Source organism: Spermophilus citellus (assembly GCF_964194105.1).
Source record: "Spermophilus citellus genome assembly, chromosome: 1".
Classification (NCBI taxonomy): domain Eukaryota; kingdom Metazoa; phylum Chordata; class Mammalia; order Rodentia; family Sciuridae; genus Spermophilus; species Spermophilus citellus.
Genome location: NC_138182.1, coordinates 115,591,414 through 115,610,388, shown reverse-complemented (window position 1 = coordinate 115,610,388; position 18,975 = coordinate 115,591,414). Strand labels below are relative to the sequence as shown.

Genomic DNA, 18,975 nt, shown 5'->3' with positions numbered 1-18,975 from the left:
CTTGAGGAGAGTGTCAGCTGCTCGGGAACCTGAGGCTCTGAAGACCTTACCCTAATAACTTGGAGAGGAATAGAGAGCCCAGCAGGAGCAGGGACAGGCTGGCTGAGGTTGTGTGTCCATGAGACAGCACCACCCCCATCCTGGGGAGCACCAGGGAGAGTGAGAGACTTCAGCAGAGTTAAGGGGCACTCAGGTCACCTCAGTTTTCAACAACACTGGGCCTGTGACACTGGAATGGGAAAATTTGAATTCTTGAGATGGTTTTCTCATGAGTAAAATGTTATCATGTTCGTAGAGATCAGTACTCCAACATGATATATATAGATCTTTACATAAAAATGTAAAAAATATTACAATTTGCTTTATAATTTGCATTATTAGGTGTGGAGGTAAAGGCAAAATAATATTGAATTGTATTTATGGAGGAGGATGAAGGTAAATAAACTACAGGGCATTAAACAATGAACTGTCACACAGGTGGTCATGCAGGTGAGGAGGTGGGCAACCCTGGAAGTGCTCTGCATGGAGTCTCAGGAGGTCAGGGAAGGCCTGATGGGGAGCTGAGGAAAATCCATGCAATTCAGGCCCAGACCCTGGGCTGCAGCCTCCACACCTGCACTGGGAAGTGCACTCTGCTCAGAATGATTAAACGCATCATAAAACCAAGAGTACCTTCCTCTCCAGGGAAAGTGACTACAAAATATAAGAAAACTATTTGGACATGAATGTGTGAACTAATTGCATTAATGATGTTTTTTACTTGCTCTTTTTAACTCTTCATCTTCTCAAACAACCAAAATTTCCAGCAAATGGCCAATGTCACCATGGTAAATGAACTTCTCCTCTTGGGCTCTCCTGATGGCTGGAATCTGAGTTGCCTCTATTTCACTGTATTCCCAATGACTTACCTGTGTACCATGTTAGGGAAACTTCTCATTGTTACAGTCATGACTGCTGACTAGCACCTGCACACACCCATGTACTTCTTCTTCAGGAACCTGTCCATCTTAGACATGTGCTTCATTTCTGTCACTGTCCCCAACCCCTGTGTCAACTCTCTTAATGGCAACAGGGCCATTTCAGTAGCTGGTTGTGCAACACAGATTTTCTTGGTCATTTTTTGTGCATATGTGGAAATGCTAGTTCTCACCATCATGGCCTGGGACTGCTATGTGGCCATCTGCCAGCCCCTTCTGTACCTCTTCATCATGAACCCCAGATTTGTGTCCACATGACCCTGGCTTCCCTGCTCAGTGGTCTGCTGTATGCAGGTGTGCACACTGGGAACACATTCCAGCTGTCCTTCTGCCAGTCGAACGTGGTCCATCTTCTGTGATGTTCCCTCTCTGCTGAGGCTCTCCAGCTCTGACAGCATCAGCAACATGGTCCTTCTTCTTGTCTCTATTATAATCATTGGTGGTGGCTGCTTTGCTATAATAATCATGTCATACATTTGCATATTTTCTGCTGTGGTGAAATTTCCCACCAGAGCCCCAGGGAAGGCCTTCTCCACCTGCACCCCTCACATCCTCATGGTGTCCGTCTTCCTCAGTTTCATCACAGGTGTGTACCTGAGACCTTCAGCAACCTCTGACACCCTCCAGGACATGGTTCTCTCTGCCTTTTACACCATGGTTCCTCCCTTCCTGAATCCTTTCATCTACAGTCTCAGGAACAAGCAGGTAAAGGAAGCTGTGAGGAGACTAATGCAAAGACAGTTGTTCTCAGGGAAATGATGCATTTCAGGATTGTCCTCATTTCCCTGTTTGTGGTTCTTAGATAAAGCTCTTCACATCTGGGCTTTCCATCTTACCCTGCCTACACTGGGATCACATCATTAGAAGATGATTTATTTTATAAGGTATCATTTGTGATTTACCATATTTTTCCATGGATACTTCATAAAATGTGTAATTTTATCATTGTATACATTTTTATTTTTAATTATTTGTTCTAATTAGTTATAAATGACAGCAGAATGCATTTTAACTAAATGGAGTATAATTTCTTATTTCTCTGGTGGTATATGATACAGAGTTTTATGGTTTATGCACCCATATAAGTATGTACCTAGGGTAATAATGACTGCCTCATTTTGCCAGCCTTCTCCACCCACATCCTTCCTTCCTCTCACTCCCTTTTGCACAATCTAAAGTCCCTCCATACTTCCCTATGTTCCCCCAGTTTATGGATCAAAACTTATTATCAGAGAAAACATTATGCCTTTGATGTTTGGGGATTGGCTTATTTAACTTAGCAGGATATTCTCCAACTCCATCTGTTACACCAAAATGCCATAACTTTATTTTTTAAGGCTGAGTAATACTCCATTGTGTACATATACTACATTTTCTTTAACCATTCATCTATTGAAGGGCACCTAGTTTGGGTCTATAGTTTAGTTATTGTGATTTGAGCTGCTATAAACATTGATGTGGCTGTGTCATATAGTATGCTGTCTTTAAGTTATTTGGGTATAAACCAAGAAGTGAGATAGCTGGGTCATATATGGTGGTTCCATTCCAAGTTTTCTAAGAAATATCCATACTGCTTTCCAGAGTGGTTGCACGAATTTTTGGTCCCACCAGCAATGTATGAGTGTACCTTTTCCCCACATCCTCACCAACAGGTATTGTTGCTTTTATTGTTGATAATTTCCATTTTGACTGGAGTGAGATGAAATATTAGAGTAGTTTTGATTTTCATTTCTCTAATTGCTAGAGATGTTGAAAATTTTTTCATATATTTGTTGATGAATACTATATCATCCTCTGTGAAGTGTCTGTTCAGTTTCTAAGCCTATTTATTGATTGGGTTATTTGTTTCCTGGTGTTAAGATTTTGGAGATATATATATATATATATATATATATATATATATATATATATATATATATATATATATACACACACACACACACACACATACATATATCCTGGAGATTAGTGTCCTTTCATGTACATGTGGTAAAGACATTCTTTATTCTGTAGTATCTCTCTTTATGTTATTGATTTTTCCCTTTGGTGTGAAGAAGTTTTTTAGGTAATATCATCCCATTTATTGATTTTTGATTTTATTTCTTGTGCTGTAGGAATCTTTTTAAGGAAATATGTCCTAAGCCAACATGATGAAGATGTGGTTCTACTTTTACTTCTAGTAGGCACAATGTCTTGGGTCTAATGCCTAGGTCTTTGATCCATTTTAAGTTGAGTTTTGTGCAGGGTGAGAGATAAAGGTTTAGTTTCATTTTGCTACATCTGGATTTGCAGGTTTTCAAGCTCTATTTGTTAAAGAAGTTATTTTTTCTCTGATGTATTATTTTTTGGCACCATTGTTAAGTATGTGATAACTGTATTTATGTGGATTGGTCTCTATGTCTTGTATTCTGTACCATTGGTCTACAAGTGTATTTTGGTGCCAAAATCATGCCATTTTTGTTACTATGACTCTGTAGTTTAGTTTAAATTTCTATGTTGTAATGCTTCCTGCTTTACTCTTCTTGCTAAGGATTGCTTTTGCTATTCTGGATCTCTTATTTTTCCAAAGGCATTTCAAAATTGCTTTTTTATATTTCTATGAAAAATGACAGTGGGATTTGACAGGAAGTGCATTAAATCTGTATAATTATATTGTTAGTATGGTCATTTTGACAACAATAATTCTGTCTATTCAAGATCATGGGAGGATTTCCATTTTCTAATGTCATCTTCAAATTATTTCTTTGTTTTTTTGTTTTCATTGTAGAGGTCTTTTTACTTCTTTTGTTACATTGGTTCAGACTTATTTTTATCAATGCATAATTTAGTGAATAAATATAATTCAACATATTTTCTGAAATTCTCTGAGGTTATATATATATTGTAGATTCATCCAATATGTCCTCTTACTTATATGAAGGGCATCTAGTTTGGTTCTATAGTTTAGCTATTGTGACTTGAGCTCCTATAAACATTGATGTGATCAAATACTGTGATAGAGGATAATTTTACCAACTTAATCTAGAGATAACTTACACTCCATAATCTATTCTTACTCAGAGCCAGTTTCAAATATGCAAGAAATGAGATATATAATTTTGTCAATTAATTATTTGAAAATATACAAAAATCAAATCCTAAAGATGTTGTGACCAAAAATCCAGAGAGAAACACAATAATATCCCTCTACATTTAGAACATGAAAAAAAGAAGAATTTCTTTGTCCATGAAGTAAATGGAGGGCCATTGTTACCACCCCTTGTGTCCTGACAATAAACCCAACTGCTGGGGAAGAAACCCCACCTTCCTCAGCTGTTCATGAGTGACCCAGTGTCAGGAACCAAACCCCAAGGCTAAAATGCAGCTCATCTTTTGGACTGTTTTCCTCCCACACTGTAATTGTCTGGCCACAGTGTCTGATGATGTGAACACTTAAATTTCTCTCACTTTACTGAACTTTTAAACATCTATCTGTACTTGTTTCCTAAAACCTCGTGACAGTTTATTTATTTTTTGCCTGAGCAGCGATTGAATCCAGGGGAGCTCTCCAGCATTTTATGTGTTTAATATAGAAACAGGATCTTAGTAAGTTGTTTACTGTCTCACTTAGTTGCTGATGCCAGCTTGGAAACTCTTATTCTCCTGCCTTAGCTCCTGATGCACTGGAATTGCAGGGGTGTGCCACTTCCAAGTCTTGTGGCAATCTTTCATCATCTCACAATAGTTATTTCTCTCCAAACATTCTAGTGTCCTCATTGACATATGCTTTGCCAACTATGAATTATAAATGACATATGCTCATATCAAGTTACCTAGGAATACTTATATAACAAAAAGATTAAAAAAATATATAATATGAAAATATTACATCAAATTCTAACTTTTGAGAAACAATTTTATTCACCAGTACAGTAATAGGAAAAAAAATGAAAAAAACCCATTGTACTTATTACCTAGGTAAATTTAAAAGACTGAACATATTTGATTGATTAGTAAAGGCATTTCGTAAAGTTTGCAGATAGGGGAATACTTGTAATAAGAACCAGTGAGCACCCCAGCACTGGCTGCTACAGGAAGCCTTGACTTACTTAACAGGATCCAAACAGAACACAAGCTCCATCCACACACTGTGTCTATGGCTTCTGGTTCTCACTGATTCAGTGTTCCCTGCTAGAGCAGAAAGACCTTCAGAGAATCCCAGATGAATTCTGCAAACTCCATATTTACATGCATTTCCTCCAGAACTATAGCTTATTGAACCTCTATGGGTGGCTTGCATCAACAATTTTTGAGTTAAGTTAGGTGGGCAAAGTTTATACTTAATAGATGAATTAAGAATGAAATTAAACTGCAAAACCATCCCTAATGGTATGTATCTCTCTTGACAAAGACTTTGGATGTTTACCTTATGTTATAAGATGTTTTATATTGAAAGAATTGGTGATGAAGGAAACCAAAAAAGAAAATATTGATATAAGAACTTCATGATATTTCACAGCTTGTGTCAAATTACATAAAAAACACTGTAGGTGTGTGGCTGTAATATGAAACTTCTTCAGAATTTAGAAAAACTTTACTTTGTGTGCTAGTTTGGTACAAAGAAACACATTTTTATAGTAAGATAAATTGTGTGGTAATATCTATTGTAAAGAGATCCACCAAAAAGACATTATGGTAACATACTCCACTGAGAGCTTTCAGGTAATATTCATGACTGACAATATTATGCTATAACCATTACATTTTTCCATGTTTTAAATAGCCTTTAAAATATTTATATCAATACCATAGACATATAGCATTGTAAGAAAGCAGTTGCTTATTTTAGTAGAGTTAAAAACCATATTTGATAAGAGTTTTAACATGATCACTGAGAAAAAAGGGGCCAAGGAAGGTGTGGTGGTAAAGACATTGCAGTCCCTTAAGAGATGTCAAGTATTTCAAATTGACACAATATAGAAGAGGCTGAGGACATGTAAGGATTTTGCAAGACCACCTCTGTTGTACACTCAAGGATGTAGAAGACAAATTCCCTTCCAAACTATCTTGGGGCCACCCCACTAGCACAGGGGGCCAGGAAGTGAGTTTACCCTGCTCAGCAAGGAAGATATTCAGAAATCATCACAGCAGTAATTTCAGGGACCAACTGTAGCATAAGCTGTCAACAGACTTTGGCACTATTTACAGTGTGCTGGCTCTGCAGGAATGCAGGGTGCTCTAGTTAAGATGTCATGCTGCCTTTCACCATCATCTCAATAAAAGGCCACATATGCCAATCAAACTGTAGTAGGGTGTGAGGCCCTGCAGGCTGCCCCTGACCAGGTGATAGGTGAAGCTCTGAAGGTGAAGCCAAAGTTCGAATGGAATTCTCAGAAATTAGTAGTTACCAAAAGCATGAACTGCTGGCCAAGGAAAACTACTGGCTACAGAGATAGCCAAAGGAAAAAAGAGCATTTACCTGTGCTCTGAAAATGGCGAAGCCAAAGAGCAGGAATACCTAAGCACTTTGGAAATAGTCAAGGGTTTTCAATGCTACATGATGAATTACAGGTGTTTGGAGTTGAGGGTTATATTTGTTCAACTGGGTTTCACATTTCCTCATCCCTAATCCATTATTTATATTCCCCTATTACTGCTTTTTGCTAATGGAAGATTTACTCTTTGCTAGTGAATACTGGATGCATGTAACTTCTTTTGATGTTTTATAGGGGTTCACAGCCAATAGTTTACCTACAGTTTCAGGGAATATTTTGGACTTTCACTTTGGGACAATGCTGGAATTATTAAGATTGTGAAACACTTGGATTTGGACTAAATTAATTTTGCATGTGAAATGAACATGGTGTTTGAGGGGCCAGTAGTAAATGTTATGGATGGGATGTGAGGTGTCTCCTAGTAGTTCCTCTGTTGAAGCAGAAGTTTTTGTCATTTGTCTCTGTGTCTTCTATTCTGTACCATTGGTTTACATTCTCCTTTGGTGCCAAGACCATGCCATTTTAATTACTATATCTCTGTAGTATAGTTTAAGGTCTGCTATTGCAAAGTCTCCTGCTTCACTCTTCTTGCTAATAAATAAGTAATAGCTTTGGCTATTCTGGGTCTTTTATTTTTTCCAAATAAATTTTATAATTGCTTTTTCCAGTTCTATGAAGAATGACATTGGGATTTTAATTGGAATAGCATTAAATCTGTTTAATGCTGCTGGCAGTATGGCCATTTTCACATTAGTGGAATCACCCTATGACCCAGCTATCCCATTCCTTGGTATTTATGCAAAAGAACTAAAATCAGTACACTACAGTGATACAGCCATATCAAAGTTTATGAAAGTACAATTCACTATATTTTGTTATGAAACTAGCCCAGATGATGGTAAACAGATGAATGAATAAGGAAAATGTGATATATGTACACAGTAAAGTTTTATTCATTTAAAAGAAATAATTAAATTGTGACATTTTCTGGTTAATGGATGGAGGAAAAACACATCATCATCATAAGTGAAATAAGACAGTCTCAGAAAAGGGTCAAATGATTTCTCTCATATGCAGAATCTAGAGGAAAGTAGTGGGGGAAACTGGGTTGGATATTATAAAGACATAGGGAAGATATGTGGAATAGAAGAAAAAGATCCAGAGAAAGGGAGAAGGGATAGGAAAGGGTCATGAGTGTTTGTAAATGTACTACAGTGGATTCCACCTCTATGTACATCTATAAAACTCCAATTAAAAATAAATAAACAGAGCCTGGGGTTGGGTCTCAGTGGTAGATTGTTCACCTAGCCCATGTGAGGCCCTGGGTTTGATCCTCAGCACCAAATATAAATAAACAAATGCAATAAAGGTATTGTGTGCAACTACAAAGAAAACATAAATTTAATAAATAAATAAATAAACAGATGAGTATAAGGTAGACTAGTAGAATAGAACAGGGGAATCAGGGGAATGAGGAGGGGAGAGAGGCAATCCAGGGAGTATAATCAAGTAAATTAAGTTCTCAGTGTGTATAATTATATTAAAGTGAATCTTTATGTACAATTAAAAATCACCAATAAAGGCAAAGTAAGTAAAAAAAAATACATAAATAAATTCAGAGATAAGCAGTTACTGCCATTGGAAATGTAGCACATCAGGTAAATGCTGGGGACTAGGGAAGAGATGACTTCTGAAAGCTGCAGAAGAGACCTCTGAAAGGAGGATCTGCTAGTGAACTTGGCATTGGGGGTTCTGAGCTGGATCTCACAGTGCCAGGATATGGACTTCTGGTAGGGAACTCTGCCTGGCCAAAGCAGGTATCCCTGAGGAGTTCAATGAATCCAGTTCTGAATATGACCTGTGATAAAACAGAAGGACCCAGTGACTGGTATTAACTACTGCTAATTACACACAGAGGAAACTGTAAAAAAATTCTCATAAATTAATGAGGAACAACTACAGAGGATTTATTTGAACTACAGAAGATGTTGAGAGATAGAAAAAAATTTAATTTTCATAAATTTGTCACCAGTGGCTTTTCTGTTCATTTTAGTGTACTACCAAAAACATAAATTAAGAAAAAAACATCAAATTTACAGTAGTATCAAACTATGTATATGCTTCAAAAGACTGGGACTCTCATTAGAATAAGATGCACTCTATGTCTGTATAAATCTGTCAAAAAACACTCTACTGTCATTGATAATTAAAAAGAAATTTTTTTAAAAAATATAAACTACTTAAGAGTAAATGTAACCTAAGAAGTGAATAATCTGTGCATTTAAAATTACAAAATATTAACGAGTGAAATTGAGACAAAAAAAAATGGACTCAGGCCTCTGGACCTGAGTGCACAGCTCAACCAGGCACTGAGGGGAAAGGGCCACCCAGGCTGGAGTTGCAGCTCCCCTGGTCTTTTTGGGGTCACTGAGCCAGGCAGAGGAGAGATGTGGAAAGAGCAAAAGAGACAATGGAGGAGATCAGAGCCCAGAACACATGATACACAATAGATTGGATTTTCCTCTCTACATGTAAGGGGAGAATCTGAACCACTGTGAGAAGGGAATGTCCCCTTAAGTTTGTGATTGAAAGTGTGGGTTGTGTTAAAAGTGGATAAAACAAATTTTTAAAAAGAGAGTAAAATGATATTGACTAGTCATTCATGAAGCACTACTCAGGCAGAAGGTGTTGCACTAAATGCCTGCATCAAAGAAGCAGAAAGACTAAGTGCAGACCCTACCATGACAATAGAAAACAGACACCCACACGTGTAAAAAGCAGTTGGAGAAAGAAATGATAAACATTAAATCAGAAATAAGCAATTAACACTAAATATCAACAGAAAATATCAAGAAAACAAAAAGTTGTTTGTAAAAATAAAAACAAAATTAGCAAATCTTTAGCTATGCTAACAATAAAAAAGACCCAAATGAATAAAATATCAAAGAATAAAAAGATCTTTTCACTAATGTTACAGAAATGCTAACACCTATTAGCAACTCCTATAAACAAACACATACCAATATACTGGAAAATATACACAAAAGGAATTAATTTGGGACAGATGTAACACACCAGAACTGAATTATGAGAAAATAAAAGACTCAGACATCAATATGACCAATAAATTTGAATCAGAATAAAAGATTCCCAGTAAAGAAACCTCCAGCAGATCATGCCTTCACTACTCTTTTACAAAACCTTCAAAAAGAAGAGACACCACGTCTTCTGAAACCACTCCAGGGAACTGAAATGAACTTCAACTCCTCAAGTCACGTTCCACAAAACCATCATTTCTTTAATATAAGTTCCAGAAAACCACACAAAAACCACAAAAAGAGGATTATAGATCCATATCCTTGAACAAGACATATACAAGCATTCTCAGCAACACATAGAAAACCAAATCCAACAGCACATGAAATATATGGAATCTACCCCAGGAACCAACAAAACCCAACAGACAATGATTGACAAATCACACACTATTTAATAGAACAAAGGACCAAGATGGCTATAGGTTGATATATGGACTTTTAAAAATGCTGATATAAATATATAATGGAAACTTACTCATTCACTAAAAGAGTAAAATAGTAATAAATGCTATAATGTGAACCAATTGTGAAAATATCAGACTGAGTGAAGTCATAAAAACGATCACACACTGAATGATCTACTTATACAACATCTCCAGGACATAAATTCAAACATGGAGATTATGCTTAGTGGCTTCAAGTGACAGTAAGTAAAGATAAGTTGGGACAATAGATAGATGTTTCATTAAGACTGAAACAAATACTTGGGAATGAGATGTAGTTGGATGTTGTACAATTGCATATTTTTGTACATAACACTGAACTGATAATTACAAATTGTTACAAAGGCTAAATTCATAAGTGCCTTGCATCTCCATGACAAGAAATTTTGCAACTAAACAGCAGATAGTGTTAGATATTTCCCACTTAACAGGTTGGGGAGTGAGTGCGAGTTGCCCACCACCCTTGATGTAAACTGATCCCCATAAACACCCCCAACTCATACTGAGGTCAAGGAAGGCAGAGATGAAAACACACAGAGAAACATTAGTCTCTCCTCAGTGTTACTCATTCCTCAATAATGACTTAGAGTGATGTCCAGCAGAGGAGATTCTAAGTGTCATCCGCTGTCCAGGCTGGTACATGGCCAGGTCCTCTCTCCTGAGCTCAGGAGGGCTGCTGCCTGGTGGTGTGCTCAGGCCTCTTGCTTTCTCTGCAGGCTGAGCTCTGGGCTCCCTGGGGCCCTGTTCCCACTGGCCAGGCACCAGGTTCACATAAAGCTGAGGTGACAGAGCTCCCCACATCCTACCTACCATGTGCTGACTACCCAGATGCACCCTGACTGCAGACAGAGTGGATAGGAAAAGCCAAGGAGAGACTCATTTCTGCTCCCTTGTGGAGAACAGGATACAGTCAGGAGTGAATTCTTGGCATTATACTCCAAAGGCATCTGAGCCCCGTCTTTATCCTGCACAGCAATCTACAATCTCATCCAGATTATCATCTAGCTCAGAAAGTTAATTCTGCATAGAATAACTGGCACACAGAAGTCGTGTAAACACTGTAGTTTTTGCGATGATTTCTGTTCTTCACTGATAGTGTACCGGGAGTGTGGTGTAGATCTGCACAGTGTTTGCAAGTACCACATGTGATAGTTCTTCATGCTGCCTCTTGTGGGTTAAAATTCTTTTTTTCAATTCACTTTTACTTACCACACACACAAATGCACAAACTTATCTGGAAAAATTTGAGAGATGACAGAGAAATATATCCAGATTAAGGCAACAGGGACCAAGTACCAAATATATTTCAGGCGACAGGGAGGTAGATGAATGATTAATTTATACAAAGTACATATTTACATGTTTTTCAGTAGCTGTGGGAAATTAAAATATCTAATATTGTATACAATTTTCTTTGAAACCTTTTTAATTTATCAACCTTACCTTTTTGTCCTGACAACAAATCCATTCTCTTTTTCAACAATTTTCACACTTTATACTAAAGGTATATCAGATGTGTTGAGTATGTGTGTCCATTGGTAGAAATATAAAAAAGACAGTTGTGCAGTCTTTGCAAGTACATTAAGAAGGTCAGGATGTAACACAGTACTCCTCAGCATTTCTCAGTGGCTTATCAATAGCACTACCATAATTACTAATATAGAAAGATATAATTTAGAAAATAATTAATTCCTGTATCTTACAACTCAAGAAATCTTTGCATATTTACATGCAATCTGTGTGCCATGCCTTTCCTCGTGTTAATTCAAGAGAATTACCAAAAGGGAAAGCTCCCAGCTGTCCCTACTTTAGGAGAAAAACACTTGGAGCCGTCCCTCTTATACTTCTGACATTAAACCCATGCTAACTTCTCCTACTTCTGTTCCTGATGCTCATGCTACCTGACATTTGCTTTATTTATGTCCCCATATTTTGGATTTTATTAGAATTTTTTTAATAATCATTTCACCCCTTAAAGGAAGATGTAGTTCTGAACACTCTAAAATTATTGAGGTCAAGGTACACAAACTAAAGTTTATTTCTAATGTTAAAGAATCTAGGTTCTAAAGTACTCATATTTTGTAGTCCTACAGGAATACTTTGAGTGCTTATGAATGTTAGGTAGTGATGCATAAATTTATTGTATCACATCCATAATATTAATTTTTCTATGAGACTGATCCTTGAAAACAGTAAGTTCAATTTAAAGAAGTTTTCAAGTTGTAATTAAGTCACATAAGCAAAGAAGGACATCAATTAAGATGATATAATTCAATCTACTTCATGGAGAATTAACTAATTTCTTTTGGAGCTACAAAAACAATACATGTTTTAGTAGGAAAAAAAACTAGAAACAAAGAAAATGTCTGCAGTTCTACATCAGCTTTCAGATCCCAAACACATATTCAATTGTCCATCTCATATTTGCCACAAATGTCTAGAGGTTTTCACCAAGGACTGCTGGAGAGGCCAGAAGTCAGTATAGAAGGGTGAAAACCTGCAAGGTATTTAATATGGATTTATCTCATCACACAACATCTCTGAACTTGTCATATGTATTTACTTTCTTATACTATGGATCATTATATTATTTCTCTCATGTAAATCAAATTATTTAAAAATACCAATACTTCTCTTCTTTCCAAAACCTTAGTATCTGAAACCCTGTAGTCATATTTGTAACATTGATAAACACCTCTTTACAAATTTCTGCTTTAAAGAGACCTTACCTTGCAAGTGCACAAGCCCCTGGGCTTGCATGACCTCACACCAGCCTGTAGAGTGAGTACTACAGCCTTGTAGAATGGACAGAGCCTGTTTGGGAGCTCTTCATCTGTAAATTAGTAGAATACAGAAAGCTAGTGCAGGTGAGTAGTCATTCAACAAAGCCACCAGGCATTAGTTCATTAACCACTGTGCAGGAAGTCCTGTACTTGCTACTAAAAGGAGAAAAACTTGAATGATACAATGTCCAAAATCAAGGAATTTGTACTAATGACTTGATTATTGATTACATAGTGATTTATTAAAAATAATATAACATACTGATTTCTAACAGTGCACAAAAGTGGAAAAAATTGAAATTCTACAGAGTCCCAGAGAAATTTATTTTATCTGAGCCTCCTGGTGTCCCAATACACAATAATGGAGAAAATTTGTTTTAAGAAAATTTCTGGTGGAATTTTTTGGATCTTCTAGGTGTAGAATCGTATCGTTGGCAAATAGTGCTAGTTTGAGTTCTTCTTTCCTATCGGTATGACTTCATTTCTTTTGTCTGTCTAATTGCTCTGGCTAGATTTTCAAGAACTATGTTGGATATAAGTGGTGAAAAAGGGTATACCTGTCTTGTTCCAGTTTTTAGAGAACATGCTTTCAATTTTTCTCCATTTAGAATGATGTTGGCCTGGGGCTTAACATAGATAGGTTTTACAATGCTGAGATATGTTCCTGTTATCCCTAGTTTTTCTAGTGTTTTGAACATGAAGGGGTGCTGTATATTGTCAAATGCTTCCTCTGCATCTATTGATATGATCATATGGTTTTTATCTTTGAGTCTATTGATGTGATGATTCCATTTATTGATTTCCATATGTTGAACCAACCTTGCATCCTTGGGATGAACCCTACTTGATCATGGTGTACTATCTTTTTAATATGTTTTTGTATTCAATTTCCCAGAATTTTATTGAGAATTTTTGCATTCATTAGTGGTATTTATCTGAAGTTTTCTTTCTTTGATATATCTTTGTCTAGTTTTGGAATAAGGGTGAAATTAGCCTCATAGAATGAGTTTGAAAGTGTTCCCTTTTTTCTATTTTATTAAATACTTTGAGAAGTATTGGTATTAGTTTTTCTTTAAAGGTCTTGTAGAACTAGGCTGTGTGTCCATCTAGTCCTGGGCTTTTCTTGGTTGGTAGGCTTCTGATGGTGTCCTCTATTTCCTTGCTTGAAATCAATCTGTTTACATTGTGTATATCATCCTGATTTAGTTTCGGCACATCATATGCCTCTAGAAATTTGTCAATGTCTTCAATATTTTCTATTTTATTGGAGTGCAAATTTTCAAAATAACGTCGAATTATCTTCTGTATTTCTGTAGTGTCTGTTATGATATTTACTTTTTCATCATGTATGTTAGTGATTTGATTTTTCTCTCTCCTCTTTCTTAGCATGACTAAGGGTCTGTAAATTTTATTATTTTTTTGAAAGGACCAACTTTTCATTTTATCAATTTTTTTCAATTGTTTCTTTTGTTTCAATTTCATTTATTTCAGCTTTGATTTTAATTATTTCCCATCTTCTAATGCTTTGGGGCGTCAATTTATTTTTCTTTTTCTAGGGCTTTGAGATGTAATGTTAGGTTATTTATTTGTTGACTTTTTTTATTTGAAGGAATAAACTTTATGCAATGAGCTTTCCTTTTAGAATTGCCTTCATAGTGTCCCAGAGATTTCTATATATTGTATCAGTGTTCTCATTTACCTCTAAGAATTTTTTAATCTCCTCCTCTCTATACCACGATCTGAGCTGACTTCATGAAAGAAGGTTTGAAAAGCCTTGAGAAAATGCTAGGGAGTTTTAAATTAAAGAGACAAGACTCTAATTACCTTTAAAACCAGTTCCAGGATGGCTCCTCCCAGCTCCAGGTTCAAGCCACCAAATGTGGTAGTGAGGTTTACTGAAGAGGCTAGCGAGAGAGAAGGAGAATATGCCAAGGAGTGGACTTTTATTGGGGAACAAAAAATTCTGGGGAAAATCCCATCCAATGAATATTAAGGTGGGCAGCATCCCAAGGTCAGGGGTGATGAATGGGTCTTTCGGGCAGTGGCCAGACATGCCTCTGCACAGACAAGCCCTCAGACTTGGAGAAGGATGGGGAAAGCTCTGACAGAGCTGTGCCTAAATGCCTCTCACCCAGTCAGGGTGGTAACTCAAGTCATGTTCGAGGATGACCTCCCACATTCCTTGATATCTTTTGCAACCCATTGTTCATTCAATAGCATATTATTTAGTCTCCAGGTGTTGAAGTAGCTTTTATTTTATATTTTGTCATTGATTTCTAATTTTATTTCATTGTGAGCTGATAGAATTCAGAGTCATATATCCACTTTTTTGGATTTGCTAACAGTTGCTCTGTGGCATAATATATAGTCTATTTTAGAAAAGGATCTGTGTGCTTCTGAGAACAAAGTGTATTTGCTCCTTGATGAATAATATATTCTATATATGTTAATTAAGTCTAAGTTATTTATTATATTATCGAATTCTATAGTTTCTTTGTTCAGCTTTGGTTTGAAAGATCTATCCAGTGGTGAAAGAGATGTGTTGGAGTCACCCAGTATTTTTGTGGGTGATCAACTTCTTATGATTGTCCTTTCAATTCATATAATCTAATATGTCTATATTCTCACATCCTACCTCATAAATATCTCAAATAATTATTATTATTTGACTCTTACACTTGAGAAGAGTTTGATTGATAAACATAGATGCTCAATTTTGGGAGGGCACATATTTTTATAATTGTTATGTCTTTTTATGTATGTTTCCCTGAAGCAGTATGAAATGTCCATCTTTATTCCTTTTGAGTAACTTTGGCTTGAAGTCTATTTTGTTTAATACAAAGATGGAAATCAATGCTTGTTTATACAGACCATGGGAATAATATATTTTATCCCATCCTTTCATCTTCAGTTTGTGTATGTCTTTTCCTGTGAGATGAGTCTTTTGAAAGAAACATATTATTGGGTCTCTTTTTAAAATCCAATCTATCAGTCTATGACTTTTGACTGGTGAGCTTACACCATTAACATTCAGAGTTATTATTGAGACATGATTTGTATTTCTGGTCATTTTTGTTTATTTTGGTATTTAACTTGACTTTGTTTAACCTTTGTTTGGTGTTTCCTTTATTATACTTCTTCCCTTTGCAGATTTTTATTGTTGTTTCTTACTGCCTCCTTGTAGAATATTTTGCCAAGAATTTTCTATTGTGCAGGTTTTCTTGCTGTAAATGCTTTAACTTTTGTTTATCATGGAAGGTTTTTATTTTGTCATCAAATATGAAGCTTAATTTTGCTGGCTATAAGATTTTTGGTTGGCATACATTATATTTTAGAACTCGATATGTTGTTCCAGGATCTCTGCCCACCCCAGCACCCTGTGACCAGCAACCTGGAGAGAGGCGCCCCATGATAGGTTCTTTATTTACCAAAGCATGGCTCCACAACCCAACATTAGGTTACACATAGGCTTGAGGCCACCATCACCATGAAACTGAGATATGACCGCTTCTATCAAAGAACAATGATAAGGACCTAGTAAGACATCACCAAGCTCTCTGTGGTCTTGGCTGCACTAGAGGTATCTCTACTAGCGGTGCTAACAGTTATCCTGTTGCTGATGTGAAAGGGAGTCTTGCCTCTCTCTTGTTTTTCCCACTAACAGCCAACTTCTTATTATCACCCTTTCACTAGTCATATAATCTAATACCTCTATATTATCACATCCTACCTCATAAACATCTCAGCCAAACCCCACCCTCTCTTCTACCATTAGAAACTGTAAACCATTCCACAAACCTATTGACTATATGGTATAAGATAACCAAACTCATCATTTATGATTATAGTGACAAAACTGTTAATATAAAAATAGAAGCTTACTGATCTATGGCTGCACATTGGGTACATTGAGCACTGCAATATTGATCTCCCCCTTAAAGGTGAGGTATTGGTAACAAATAGAGACATTATAAGACAATAGGGCAGAAGCTGTAATACATCGGATCTATACTGCAAGAGAGGAAGTCACATAGACATCAAGAAAAAACAAGGGAGGAAAGTGCCTCAAACAAACCAAGAGACTACAACAGTAGAATCCATAGATAGCACCATAGATGATGTATAAGAGAAGAAATTTGGAATATACATAACTAAATTTATCTGGGAATTAAAGAACAACCTAAGTGAGCAGATATAGGCAAAAACCGATTACTCCAGCAAAGAGATAAGAGCGCAAATACATGCAACCATCAATCACACCAACAAAGAGATAAGAGAGAAAATAAGGTAGCCGGAGATTACTTCAAGAAAGAGATAGAGATTATGAAAAACAAACAAACAGAAACCCTTGAAATTAAAGAAACAATAAGCCAAATTAAAAAAAAAAAACTCAATAGAGAGCATCAACAACAGACTAGATCACTTGGAAGACAGAACCTCAGACAATAAAGAAAAAAATATACAATCTTGAAAAGTTGGCCTCACAGTGAAGATGGTAGAAAAACCATGAACAGAATATCCAATAATTATGAGATACCATCAAAAGACCAAATTTAAGATTTATTGAGAGAGGAAGGTTCAGAGATTCAAATAAAAGGAATGCACAATCTCTTCAATGAAATAATATCAGAAAATTTCCCAAGCATAAAAATGAATTGGAAAATCAAATACAATTGACCAAATGTACAAAATTACAACATATCTACACTAAGACCATTACAGTGAAAATGCCCAGCCTACAGAATAAGGAAAGAATTTTAAAGGCTGCAAGAGAAAAAAATGAAATTACATATAAGTAAGACCAATTCAGATCTCAGCAGATTTTTCAACCCAGATCCTCAAAGCCAGGAGATCCTCGAACAATATATTACCAGTTTTTAACTTGATTTAGTTTCTCCTTTGATTGGCTTTTTCTTTAGTGTATTTCTGCCCTATGCTTGTTTTCACTTTTTTAAATTTCATCCTCATGGTATATTTTGCTAAGAATGTTCTGTAATGCAGGCTTTCTAGTTGTATATTATTTTTGTATTTGTTTATCATGGGAGGTTTTTATTTTATCTTAAAATCTAAAGCTTAATGTTTGTGGATATAAGATTCTTGGCTGGCACTCATTTTCTTTTGGAGTTGATATATGTTGTTCCAGGAACTCCTAGCATTGAGGCTGTGGTTGAGAAATCAAATGAGATCCAAAATAGTTTCCCCCATAGATAATCTCATAATTTTCTCTTATGGCCTTTAAAATTTCATCCTAATTCTCCATGTTAGGTATTTGTGCATTCATGTGGGTCTGTTGTAATTTTATTCATTTGGGGATCCTGAAAGACTCTTGTATTTTACTTTCCATTGTATTTCTCAGTTTGGGGAAATTTTCTGGTATTATTTCACTGAAAATATCATGTGTTCCTTTGATTTGTATATCTATGCCTTCTTTTACACTTGTAAATCTTACATTTTGTTTTTTTCATATTGTCCCATAATTCTTGGAATTTCTGTTTATGGTTTCTTACGACCATCTCTTTGTGGCCAACTTTATTTTCAAGATTATAGAATTTCTGTTTGATTTCATTTCATAATCTCTCTTTATTGAAGTGATATTTTACCTCCTGCAATTTGTCTCTAATTTCACTCTTTCTATCATACTTCATCTGACATCAGCTTAACTGAGCACATTCTGAAATTCTTCTCTGATATTTCTTCCACTGTGTCGTCAATGGATTCTGTTTTTCTAGCATCTTTCTTTCTCTGGGACACTTTGTTCACTTGTTTTTTCATGTTGTTCATGTGGCTTCTCATACTGTAATGTGGATCTGAGGCAGCAGAGTTTCAACCTTATAACTTACATTATCCCCTAAAGTTTTCAGTATCTCATCTTTAAGAAGGAGATCAATATTAACAGCACCCAATGCAAATGCTATCTAGCCTTAAACCTACTAGCTCTAACTAAATGGCCACAGATTTGTCACCTTAAACAGAAATCACGTGATCAATTGTAGTTTACAATATAAATAGTATGTTTGCAAAATGGTTTACACCTCATTAGCAGAGAGACTCTGTTTATGAGACTGTGTGCATGTCATTAATAAACTTCCCTTTTGATTCAAATCCTCCACTGTTTGCTTTTTCTTGGGCTCAACCACTTTCCCAGCTGTCTCAGCCAAGCGTCCTGTACCTCTTTGTTCTTCAGGGTGTAGATGAGAGGG

The 18,975-nt window shown here is 36.1% G+C and overlaps 1 pseudogene across 1 annotated transcript; it reads left to right on the top strand.

The window, feature by feature from the left end:
* The first annotated feature begins 824 nt into the window (after positions 1-824).
* Positions 825-1,736, top strand: LOC308652232 (olfactory receptor 14C36-like; annotated as a pseudogene). Its single transcript has one exon. The product of its transcript is annotated as an olfactory receptor 14C36-like (transcript).
* Positions 1,737-18,975: the final 17,239 nt, after the last annotated feature.